The following is a 13,119-nucleotide window of genomic DNA, read 5'->3' as shown; positions in this document are numbered from 1 at the left end:
CTTACAAGGAACATTGCATGTTTTTCCATATCTTTTCTCATATTTTGTAATCTTTACTTGCCCAGAGTGTAGTCCCTTATCTGAAAGAACCTTTTCAATTCTTGCAATCATCCTCTCACTCTCTAGTTGTCGCTTCAAGTTATATGCATCAATGATGTACAGATGCACAACTTTTCAATTATTCTCACAATAGCATGAAGCACACAAATGTGTACTTACTCAAGAGGAATTTCAAGAATTGGGCTCCATGATGGATCTTTCCCTGGAGCATCCCTATCTGGTGCCTTAGTTTGATCTATCTCTACAAGTTCAAAGGCCCATTGCTATTGATTCTTTTTACCACCCTTTGTAGGTACTCTCGTTTGCATGCATAGTGGACAAGGATGGCTTGTATTTGCTCCATGTGCCACATACCAAATGTTGATTCCAAGCCTCCAACATTGCAATCCTTTTGTCTCTTTCATTAAGCAAAGACTATGAAGGCTACTTGCTCCATGACCAATCAACCTTCGACAATATCCTAACAAACCATTCTCACCCTTACTTAGGAACTTTATTAAGCTAGTCAATCCATGGAATTGAGGAGTCTGACAAGTTTGTGGATCTATGGGATATATTTTCCCTTCTAACCACAAATCCATATGTGCTTTTCCTTGATTTTGAAGAGCTACTAAATCACTTTCACTTGCTAAGGAGGAATCATTCCTCTTTAAAATGGTGCATTCTCTGCATCTATTTGAAAATGGATATCCAATTTTTTAAATTCTGAGCGGCTTGCATGATTTCATGCACTTTCCACCTAATAGAATATAGCATTGACATCAACAAATAATATACAAACATGACATGTTTTAGAAAAGTATCAGACCAAGCAAAACCCCAATTGCATGCAAAATCTTATTATTGAAATCTACAAATTCAAAAAAACATTTACTTATCATCAAACGTTGTTAAACTATGTGAATGAACAATACCTCACAGGGACCTTTGAAGGAAAAACGTGATCAAACTTGTCCTCCTCAATGGTGCCTCTTGTAATCTAGGATGCTGAAGTTGATGGATTTTTCTCCAATATTAATTATATGCTTCCAAACAACTCCAAATCTATTTCAAACCATATTTTGTAAAGAACCTCTTTAGTAAGAGTGTATCTTTTAAAACAAAAAAATATTTCTTCCTCTTCAAATAATGTATTAAAAGAAAACAACAAAATTACCAAAACAAACTACAAATTAACTGCTTCTTCAAAGTTGCATCATTAAATCTCATTATTTTCATTATCTTGCATTGTTCTAAAGGTTATCTCACCTAAATCTCCATGCAAGTTGCTCTAATAGACCCTGATTTGAGTTGAAAACTAAAAACATTCTAAAACTACATGAATGAACAGTACCTGATTCTTGGAGCAAGGTTCTTTGAAAGAAAAATGTGATCAAACTTGTCCCTCCTAGTGGTCCCAAATGTGTTCCGAGATTGATGAAGTTGATGGTTCTTGCTTCAAAACAAATTATATGCTCCCAAACATCTTAAAATCTATTTCAAGCAATATTCTATAGAAAACCATTGATAGTAAGAGTGAAAAAGACTCATTTCTCATGGAATTTCTTATAAAACAAATAAAATTTTCAACGTTTTCAAACCATGAAATAAAACAAAACAACACAACTACACAAAATGAACTACGAACTAACAATTTCTTCAAAGTTACATCATTATTAGCAAACAAATCTTGTCATAATCACTGCATTGCATTGTTCCAAAGATTATCTCACCTAATCCTCCATACAAGCTCGGGATGGACCCCAAAACTTCATAAATGGTTCAAAATCATGCACCCTTAGAGATTGTAGTAGGGAAAGTAACTAGTATTGATTGATGGGCAAAAGAAAGATTGATTCTCATGCATCAGCAACTGCAATGCCTGAAAGTCAATCTTCTTTTATCCTTTCTCAAAGAATCTCGTCTAGTAGCTCCTTCTAAGCTCCAAACACCTTGCATCATTCATGGCTCGCTCATAATATTGATTTCCTTATCTTCCTAAATGAAATGATTTCAGATCGTGGGAGAATCTCATATGAGAGAGGAAGTGGTGAGATTTGAAGGAGAAGTGCCCAAAATAGAGAAAGAAGAAGGTAGGCTGAATGTCATTAAAAACTTTTGAATGTTTTGAAAGAATGAGAGTGAAATGTGAGGGAAATGCAAGTAGAGAAGAGAAGTGATGAGATTTTGGCGTGAGAGTCCATCCCATGAGAGGGAGAAAGTAGCTTCCCACTCAGGAGCCAACAGGAATTTTGAAAAGAGGTCTAGAGCAAAGAAAAACTCGAAATGGTGCTCAGAAATGAGGGGGAAGCAAGAGGAATGAGAGAGAATGAAAGGAGTGTGATAGTTGGATGGGAGGATTTGGTTTTAGGTCAAATGGTACAAGTTTGGTTGAGAAACTAGGTTTCTCAGTTTGGTTACAATTAAAACACGTGATGGGAGAGTTGAGGTAGCAAGTGGGTGCTCCACCTCATTGTTTGGGCCATTGAATAAAGAAATAGAGAAGTTAGGCCACTTCCAATATTATATTGCCCTCCACTAGCCAATATTCTATTGGGTTTTATTCACCTTATTCTTCGATGTCACCAACCCAAGGGCTCCCTTACAGGGCGCTTTTTTAGTCCAAATTTTTTATAATGAACTTGGCATTTTTCAACATGGTCTCACAAATAGTATTGGATGTGGTCTCTTCCATTGGAATTATGAGCAAACAAATCGCATAATGGACCCCACTAATGGTAATAAAAATATCAAATAGCATATCTAATGATTTGACATGTTCTTGATGTTCCATGCAAACTCAGAATGGAGCTTTAAAATTTTGAGCTTTAGTTGCTTCACAACAGCTTCTGAGATTATAATTACTCTAGAACTGCAATCCACACTTACGCCCAAAACATTTTATTTTTCAATCTTCATTATGATTATTGGAACTTCTCCATCCATTATCAGGGTGTCAATGACCAAGACGATCACAAGAGATTCCACTTCTTTGATAGCCTTCTATGTGGTTTCATGCAAAAGAACTTCTACATTATGGAGAAATCTTCAATAATTCTACCATTGTGAGGCTGATCTTGGTATTACATAGTACCTCCCATGCTCTTACCACAACGGACACTCAACCTTGGTGTGGTTACCTCCACAAAAGTAACACAAAATTTGTGATGAGCCTTTATTCGTGTCCTTGCCATTCTTACCCATATTCTTGTCTCACTTAGGTTTTTATATGGGCATCCATCCTTTGGCTTGGGATCTATTTCCATGTGGTTCATGTTTGTTTGCAGTCCTCTTCTTTGCATACCAATAATCAAAGTTGTTGTGACAGAATTTAATGCAAGTTTCACAATAGTTCATTTTGGATTTGTTCTCTGTGTGTCCATTCCTAGAGCACTTGTTACACCATTTCTCATTCTGCCTCAATTTCTCTAAAAAACCCATCTCCTTTAAGGCCTTTTTCAATGTAGACTTCATCTTGTGTGGTTTTATGGAAGCATCCTCTTCATCACTTCCTTCAACCTTTTTCTTTGACTTCTTCTTGTAGGTCCATTTTTCTCCAATGCAATAGCTCGGATCAAAAAATCATCATAAGTCTTTGTTGGGTTGAAAATTTTTAGAGATCTTAGATCAATCTAAGTGCAACCTATAATCAACCATGCACACAGTGACTTGTCGTCTGGCAGCATGTTGAGTTGATTGATAAGAGCTTGCATTCTTATCACAAATTCATGAATGGATTCATTCTCCTTTTGTTTTAGATCACTTATATTTGTGCAAAAAATATTCTTCATTGATTTCTTATGTAAACCACTTGAGGAAAGCTTCAAGCATTTGCTACCAATCCTTGAAATAGCCAATTGGAAATTGGCTAAACCCCCATATGCTACCTTTGTCAATGTGCAAGGAAAATAATTCATGTATCTTCCTTGTTCATGGCCCCATTAGTGTGATAGACTCGTAAAAAACTTTGCAAATGACTATATGGGCCTTCGTCCTCAATTCCTTTGAAATCATGGAATTTAACTTTGATAGGTGTGGCTACCTTTACCTTAACCACTCACTAACTTGGGACCCTTGGGTCATTTCTCATCAGCCTCTCAATCTTCTTTATGGAAGAAGCCTCTATGATGATAGTCATCACTGTGGAAAATCACATGATGATGGATTCCAACATGTATTATAGGCCATACTAGAAGATCTCATCATTTTTCTCTGTTAGCTAATTAGCAACCCAATCTTCCACTGACTCCATGTTTGTATCCTCAACATAATTATACAATGAAGGAAAAAATTCAAGTAGTCACAGATTGTTTCTTGATAATTTCTTTATGAGGCCCTTATTGTTTCTTCAGCATCCACATCAAATCACCCATACTAAGTGTTGTGAATGAAGGTTACTTAAGAAGTCTAACAAATCTTGTCGTGCTTTTAGAATATTTTGTAAAATTCTTTCTCTCTGCTATCTTTAGAGTCTCCTCCCTCTCTATGCGCCTCTATGCATCAAATTCCTCTCTCTCCATCTGTGTCAATGGAGAACCTTGTCGAATTCTGGCCCCTCTCCTTGCTCCTTGCTTAGCAATCCATTCTTTGAGACTATTAATTCCTAACTCCACATCTCCAATGATGTTATATATATTCATGGGTGGGGAGATGATAAAGAAAGAGAGATGAAAGAAGGAAGTGCTTGCAGAAGGACTAGGATGGAAGAAAGAAGAGAGTGTTTTTTGTGGAAGGACTAGGATGGAAGAATACAAGTTCAATAATGCAATGTCGATGGTGAGGAGTGAAGAAAATAAATAGAGCAAGAATGAGAGAAAGGTGTGTTTGCTATGATAATGATGGGTGTGCACCATATGTGTTTGCACAGATGTGTATGGGTGAACGGTCCAACTGACACTTTAATTGATAGTGTGAAATGAAAGGATTGGAATAAAGTGAGTGGAGCATTGGGAATGCTCTACTTTAAGTAAGTGGAGCATTGGGAATCAATAATTGGAAGTGAAAGATTACGAACAATTATTATGTTCTTCTCATCAGACATTTAATATTGCAAGATTTGCTTAATATTGTAACTTTTGAAGGTGTTTGTTAACACCATTATAAATATTATGAGAGTTTACAACTGATGAATCTTATCTTTTGGTGTAACTTATCTGTGCCATGTTAAATTTAATCATTTTGATTTCATCTCCTTTAAAAATATCTAAAAAATTGCTTGTTTTTATGTTTTCATCTGTGCTTTGAAAGTGGGTTTTTTCTTAAAGTTTATCCAAAAACTAGTCCAAAAGTATCTGTAAAAATGAATTTGTATATTGACAAGTCCAAAATTAATGAAATAAGTGTTTAACTTAGAATTCAAAAAATTATTTGTCAATATACAAACTTCTACATTCTTGTTTCAATCATCTCTAAAGTTTTCTCTCTTATAATTTTTAAATATAGTATTTTCTTTAATGCCTGTGTACCTCTCCATTGACCAGCTCATTCAAATATGAATTCTCACATATAGGATGAAAATAGGCTTGGGTGCACCACCAAAAAGTAAGGGTGGGAACTTGATGGGAAAAATGTGATATCAATGTCAAATCTTCAATGTATAAGATTTTGGGAGAACATCACAAAATGTGAGGGTGCTAGGGGCAAGTGCAATCTCAATGCAAGGGTATTAGATCCTTTGAGGATCCTCTGAAAGGCTCAAGTATCAATCAAAGGAGGGATTATAATATTATTGTTTTTTAGAAAAAGAGGTGATTATATTATATATTTTTCAGAAGATATCTAATCATGTCCAAAAATACAATCATAACAGTAATACTACTTATCCAGGGTTTGACATCAAGGTAAGTGGCAACAAGAGAATAGATCAATCTGATTCTGACTTAGACTTGTAGTAGATGATGGCATTCTTCATCGAAATACTTGAGGTGCTACTGTTCATGATCATGAATGTCCGAGAAGAAACGTTCCAAGTCACTATCATAGATCCGGGAGGTCTGCTATCCATTCAGCAAAAAAATGTTCTGCATTAGTAACATTCAAGTTAGGCATGTGCCCAAAAAAGTTCCCAATGTGAGTGTTTGACTTTTGCTACATCCCTAAAAAGTATGGCTTTCCAATTCACTGGCTCTCCTAGCTACATCTGAACCATTTTCCAGACTTTTCTGGCAGACGGACATGCCACGAATAGATGAAAGACATCCTCTTGGGAGCCTGGACATCATCAACATTTGGCATCACCTTTTCCAATCCTCATCCCCCTTACATTGGTCCACACTACTTTATGCATGATAAGCCAGAGCAAGGTTGACATCTTCTCAGGTATAGATTTTGACCAAATGTACAGAAATCTTCGCTTCCAACACTGAGCAGAGTCAGAGGTGTTCCCATCTAGTATTCAGGATCGGGATCATGTCTCCTATATCCTCAAACGGAGTGGGTAGAGGAAGCACGTGAGGGGAAAGGTTCCAATTGAACTCTAAGGCGTAGTTAAGAATCAAACCCCCCTTCCACTGTGTGTCTCCTTCCCAAAGAGCTAACATAGTAGTTACAAACAGTGCATCTTGATTCGTAAGTCTAAACCCTTCTAAATTTGAGCATACTTTTCCATCTGAATTTATCACTACGCCACAATTGTCGTTTGTTAATTGTAGAGTTTGTATTTAGGTATTTGGGCCATTTGTCCTTCTTTGGGCAAGAGTAGTCCTAATAAGAGAACCTGATGCTATACAAAATGTCTCCAGCCACTCCATTAATACTCACATGTCTCGAGGGGAGTTCCTAGGCACCCAAAGCATCAGTAGCAGAGCAGCAACAATAGCATAGAGGAGGGGGCAATGGGGCAGCCTTGTCTAATATATCTTTTCAAAGGGAAGGGTGAAGACATCTCACCATTGATGCGCACCTTGGCTGAGGCATTTGAAAGTAAAAGTTTGATAGAAGAAATTAAATTTGGACCAAGTCCCATGTCTCTCATGGATTGGGTTAGGAATTCCCAATCAAGTCTATCATAAGCTTTGTCATAAGCTTTATCCAGGGTGAAAAGGAAAGAGGGATAGCCTCATTCAACTAAAGGGAGGGATGGGAGGGAGAATTGCATATTTCAAGAGGGAGAGAGGTGACAAGCTGGGGAGGTGGGGGGGATTCATTAATGAAGGGCAATACCATGCACAAGAAGGAAAGCACCCTCCAATGGTGCTATATATACTATTGTGTGTGTGTGTGTGTGTGTGTGTGTGTGTGTGCGTGTGTGTGTTGGCTCATTTTAAGGCCAATATTATGCTCCATAAGGTGATGGTAGGGCTCGTGTGGTTTTGAGTTCAAATCTCCTATGGGGGAGAAGTTTGCTCTTCCAATAATTGCCTTCTTTTGCCCATTGGGGGGGTTAAGAATTCTTGTGCTCTTGACACTTTTTAGCACTGCCTTCTAGGCAACGCTCTACTTACACTTCCATTAAAAAAGTGTCCCACACAACCTTTTGCTGCGTGGAGTAGCCCTATTTTTATGGGCGCTCTCTCTCCCCCCCTTCCCTTTCCCTCACTCTCGAATAGTAAAGTCACTCCTTCTCTGCCTCCCTCCCCCTCCCTCCCTCCTGTAGTAAAGGCAGTGCTCACGAGTACTTGTACTCGCTTATTACTTGGCCAACACTAGAGTGTTTAATGAAACTCAAAAAACTTACGAGCCATGTGGCACGAAGATCAACTGGCCTATTATTAGCTGCTTACAATATACTTAGCAGTTGGCCAAGCATTCTAGATTAATTACACATGCATGAACTCTTCTTCCCCACTACCGGCCTATTATTGTTGTCTACGTGGTAACCATTTTTGGTCTGCCCATCCGAAGGCCTTAAAGGACTTCCCTGTGTGAGCCAGTGGTGCGGGGGGAGCCTCACTAGCTGAATTTATTTGCAGCTCCATGGCTCTGCAAATGCTGAACGATGTAATTCTGGTGGCAGTGGACTGCTACATTCGCGGCCTCGATTTTACCAACTCCAGCCCAACAATTTGATGCTAGAATGGTTCAACCGGCCTCTTAATTATTTATTGCTGAAATGCAACACTTTTGGCTGGGGGAGCAAGGTATCTGCAATATGCTAGAGACCTGCAAAGTAGGTTCCAACCAGTGCAATCTGTCACTTTTGCACATCATCATCTAGCAACAGACAGGCAGGGATGCAAATAAAGCTAAAGCTTCCCCTGTAGAATCGGGGGCCTCCCGTGCTGAATCTGGGACGCAGGGAGGCCCTCTTAGTACTCATGCGTGAGCTCCATTCATTGCACGCCGCCAATTTGCCACGTGACGTTCCTATTTTATGGCATACAGAGCTATATTTAAGGTTTGGTTTCATCGGTGTTGGAGAACGTAGTCGTCGAAGGTTTTGTGAAAGAGTTTGAGAGGAATGAAAGCATTGTTTCTCCATGATGAGGCAAAGAAGAAATCGCTCGTTCGTTGTCCTTTGGAATTTCTAGCGGTAGACACCTGCAACGATATTCATCAAATAACTCCTCTGATTGTGTTCCTCTTACTGCATGCAAGGAAAATGCAGCGGAGGAGAACTCAATTATAAAAGGCGAGGTGGAGGTAGTGGAAAGAACGTCTTGTGGTCTTTGCTTGTCATCTTCATCTGTTCTTCTCCCATGGCTGAGTGTGAGCTATCTCCTAAATCTATGGGCGAAGGTCAGGGGTCTCTATTCTCAATGGACACGGACAATACCTTCCAGCATGGTGGTCTCATGTTCTCATCCTGAAGATTCCATTTTCGTATTACTCTTATTTTGTTCTGACTTCTATTTCGGTGATTTTGTTTCATTTTTATGATTGCAAATTCTTTATGGGACGCTTGTAGAGATGCTGAAGCGAGTCACTGGTAAGCGAGTGGAGGAGACTACCGACGACACCACTTCTATCATGCGTGAGAAACGAAGTATTGCATTGTATTTCTATTTTTGATGTATTGTATTTCTATTTCTATTTCTATTGCATTGTATTTCTATTTTTGATGGCAAATTCTAATAGCTAATCCTGACAAAATAATTTGTCATCTGTTTTTGACGAAATAGAAACGAAGTATTGCGTTTGTGTTAGAGTATTGTGTCATTAGTTCTACTCTGATTATCGGTTTGTGCATGCAGGTCCTTGTGCAGGGCAATTGGCTTGCTATTTGAGTCCCGAAAGTTGGAGCGGAAAAGCAATTCAGTGATGCGTTCCCTTGTATTGCTTACTTCTACTGTCAGTCCACCAAAACAGTCTACTCTCCTAAAAAACTCTGCCATCAACAAGAGTGCCAAGCGACATCTGCGCAAGGCCTTTCAAGCTGCTGCACAAGAGGCGTACGCTGAAGGTTTGTAATCTGCATTTTTCTCCAGTTCGGTCATGTGCAGTGGATAGTCTATTTGCGCTTGACTTTTTTGATTGGTGTGAATGAGTTTTTTATTCCCAGCAGACTTTCTACCTATTACTACAGGTCTTTGACGATTAGAGCCTTTCGATTTTCAGGACCTAGTTTGAGTTTCGAATTTTAAGTAGTGATATGTTGGTTTCTATCTGCCAAGGTTTCCTCTGACAGTTTCGGATTTTAGTAAGAGTCGCTACTTGGATGATGATACTCTTATCAATATTCAAGTTATTTGGAATTTTATGGTGAATGGCATGCTGTGGTTTTTTGTTGCGTTCGTAGCCAATTTTGTGGCAGCATGAGAAGGTTTACATGGTTTTTTTTTTTTTCAGGGCTTTGTTTTATGTTTGCACCTACGTGGAATTGTGTCTTGATTTTTAAAGGCCTAGATGGAATACATGGACACGTTTTTTGCATTCGTTTTATTAATTGTAATTATAAATGAAAACCTCTCTAAACAAAACTGCATTTGACTATGGAAGTGCAATAAGGCTTTAGGGGGAGGAAACTGCCTCACATGGTCTTTGCGCAACTCTCATTTGTCAGTGAACACAAGAACGTCCCCACATGCTTCATCCAAGAGTACAATGATGATGGTATTATTATGTACACAAAATTGCTTGTACATGACATCCAAGAATACCTTGAGCTTCTATGACTACTATTCTTGCGGAGCTGTTTGATGGAGAATGGCGCAACGAATTGCAAGAAGCATTCGTGAGCCAAGTGTCTAAGCTTGGATATGGACAAAAGGTAATTGGCTTGATTTCTTTTATATGGGCTAGCTCCATTCTTGAACATAACACGATCTTTTTGTTGCTTTGCGGTTTCAGGAGTCTTGTGCTTCACGAACCTGAATGCTCAACTTGTAGAGTACTTGTGCAACATTTGTCAAGCAGTTCGTGTTAGCTGTGATCCATTTGGACCTTTTTGTTATGTTTGCAAGGCACCTCATCGTGCCTCTCTTGAAAGGACGCATTCAATCGTGATGGTTTGGATGTGGCGCTCACAGGTTGACAACTTGCTTGGGTTCGAGTCACCTTTCTTGGACTTGTATAGCTAGGATGTGCTTCATGTGACGTCCTTGCTTTCAGGCATTAGACCTAGTGGTAGTTTCACAATCAATAGCTCTGGCCATCTGGTTGCCTTTGAGACAAATGCATGATTGTACTTCCATTAAATGCACTACTTTTATCAATGCAAGTCTGAGAGTATCTTTGCGGATTTGACTCAACTAAACAAATTTTATTTAAGAGAACACACCCGCACAACACTGATTTGTTACAATGTTTAGTTGAGTTTTTCCCTACACTCTTACATGAGATATTGTTTGAGTCTCTTTTCTTGGGTAGCAATGCACTTAAATCACCCTAGGCCGAGCTACTATCACAAGCTCATACTATTTCTCCTAATGCATCCATTGTGAAGCTAGCAACGAACATTGTGAGAACCACATCAAACTCACGCTCTTTAGTGCATGAGTGCCTGTCTCGACTCAATGTTGTCTTGCAATCTTCTTTCAAAGTCCTTTGTCATGACTCAATAGGAGAGTGAAAAATATTTAGCATTGCCAGTTCACCTTCTCCATACACGCATGCCGTATTAATGGACAAGCTTAAGGATTCTATTGAAATCATGCCCCTTTTCCCAAAATAGCTTAAATGATGGTACACAACATGGGTAGCCAAAGACGAGGCGTCACTTGCTGTGTTGTTGGCAAATGGACTAGATGCAATCGCTAAGGTACAAAATACATGTCCTTGCATCCTGGCTAAAGCTACTGCATGGAAACCACCTTGAAAATAGTGTACCAAACAAGGAAGGCCTTAGCAACAAGGGCACATGCTAATTTGCCCATGCTACCTCCTAGTAGCAAGGGACACAAACATGGTTGCAAATCAGTGACGTGAGTGTGCCATAAAATCGTAAATTGTGCAACATCACGGTACCTCAAAAGCATCAAAGATACACCATCCTTTCCGTGCATTTGATGTGGTTTGCTATGCTTTAGGTCTAAAATTAGAGGTATCTCTTTGCCAATATGACAGTTTTTGGAGAGGCATACTGTTGGTCATCGACACAAACTTGCTTGGCAAGGAAGAACTCGTGTGTTCTTTATGCCATGGTTAGATCCGCAAAGGCTTGGTCCTTATATTTTCTTTGAAAAATGACTTTGGCACCTACTCTCACTACACAAGCATGCTCAACACGATAGAGGCACATCTCATTGCAGTTCGAATACCCTTCGCACAAATTCGCAAGCTAAGATATGATGGCTAGTACCGCCTGCAGGGCGCGGTCGTGAACGTTTTCACAAATGTTGACAGGGAGCAACGTGTGCTTCCATGCATTTTGAGTGGCAGTGCGACTCATGGTTGCACTAAACCGTAAGCTAGCGTACACGCACAACTATATAAGCAGGCTCGTGCGTCACATGCTTACCTTGAAAGCCTTGTGCGAACTCCTTCAAACCCCGTCGTATCATGAATTCAATTTGCCCCTCAATCCTTTGTGGGCTGACCACATGCAAACTTTACATTTAATTGATGAACAACCCAATTCCACTAGCATCATCGATTGATGAAGAAGTAGATGACCTCGCAATGGACACACTGGTGCATATGATCTACATGGCACAACAGGTAGTTGATTTCAAGGACAAAACAGTAGACGTGGCTGTGCTGAAGGCCTGAACCCACACTAAGTATATTCAAAGAAAGAACATTGCAAAGAGCTTGCTTTTCCTAAAATTTATGGACACCCAAGACAATACATGTTGCCAGAATGCACATCTTACCAAGAAATAGCACAATGGGAGCTCACTAACAAGGATCGTCATCTTGTGCGCTCAATAGAGCCTATTTTTCAAAAAAATGAAAATCCTAATTCTGTTATCGACATGGGTACACATGAGGAAAGGGAAGTTGCAAGGCAAAACCATCCTTGCACAAGACGTAGCCCAAGATACTAACATCGAGCGATTGCTTCAATTACACATAGGCTTCCACGACTTCATGTCCATGCGGGCATCAATAGACTACAAGCACAAGCTCAAGAAGAATCTTTTTGCAATGTTGCACCAGCTAGGACATCCAACTTTCTTCATCACATTCTCAGCTGCTGTGCGAAGAAGACATCGGAGCCCCTTATTGTGTGCCTTCAGAAGTTGGCTATAGCCACAAACAATACACCGGCACCAAGCAACAATGTTGCCATTTGTGACCTTTTGCACATTGATGCTACTACAATTGCAAGGTACTACATCCACAAGTTCCAAGCTTTGAAGCGTCTTCTTAAATGAGATCCTACTATCCTCAGTAAAGTTGTAGATTTTTTCTTTGTCATGGAGTTCCAAATTTGAGGGAGTCAGCATGACCATGGCTTGCTATGAATTCAAGATGCACCAGTGTATGGCGAAGCAACAAAACAAAGAGATTGAGAATTTCATCGACGAGTACATAACCACTGACATCTCAAAATTTACATGTGAGCCCAAAGACATGCAATAGCACAAACGTAGGAGCACATGCAAAAAATGGAATAAAAGTTCTCGCTTCCACTTCCCTCAACCACCCAAGCGTGAGACAAAAATATCGACCCCCTTGGTGGACAAGGAAGCTACCAATATGTCAAGATCAACTACCAAAAAAATTCGTCCACATTAGCGAGCGACATCGTACACTACC

This window comes from Dipteris shenzhenensis, chromosome 23 (genome assembly GCF_047967505.1).
Source record: "Dipteris shenzhenensis isolate YYH24624 ecotype China chromosome 23, Dip_SZ_1.0, whole genome shotgun sequence".
Lineage (NCBI taxonomy): Eukaryota > Viridiplantae > Streptophyta > Polypodiopsida > Gleicheniales > Dipteridaceae > Dipteris > Dipteris shenzhenensis.
This window is presented reverse-complemented; position numbering follows the sequence as displayed.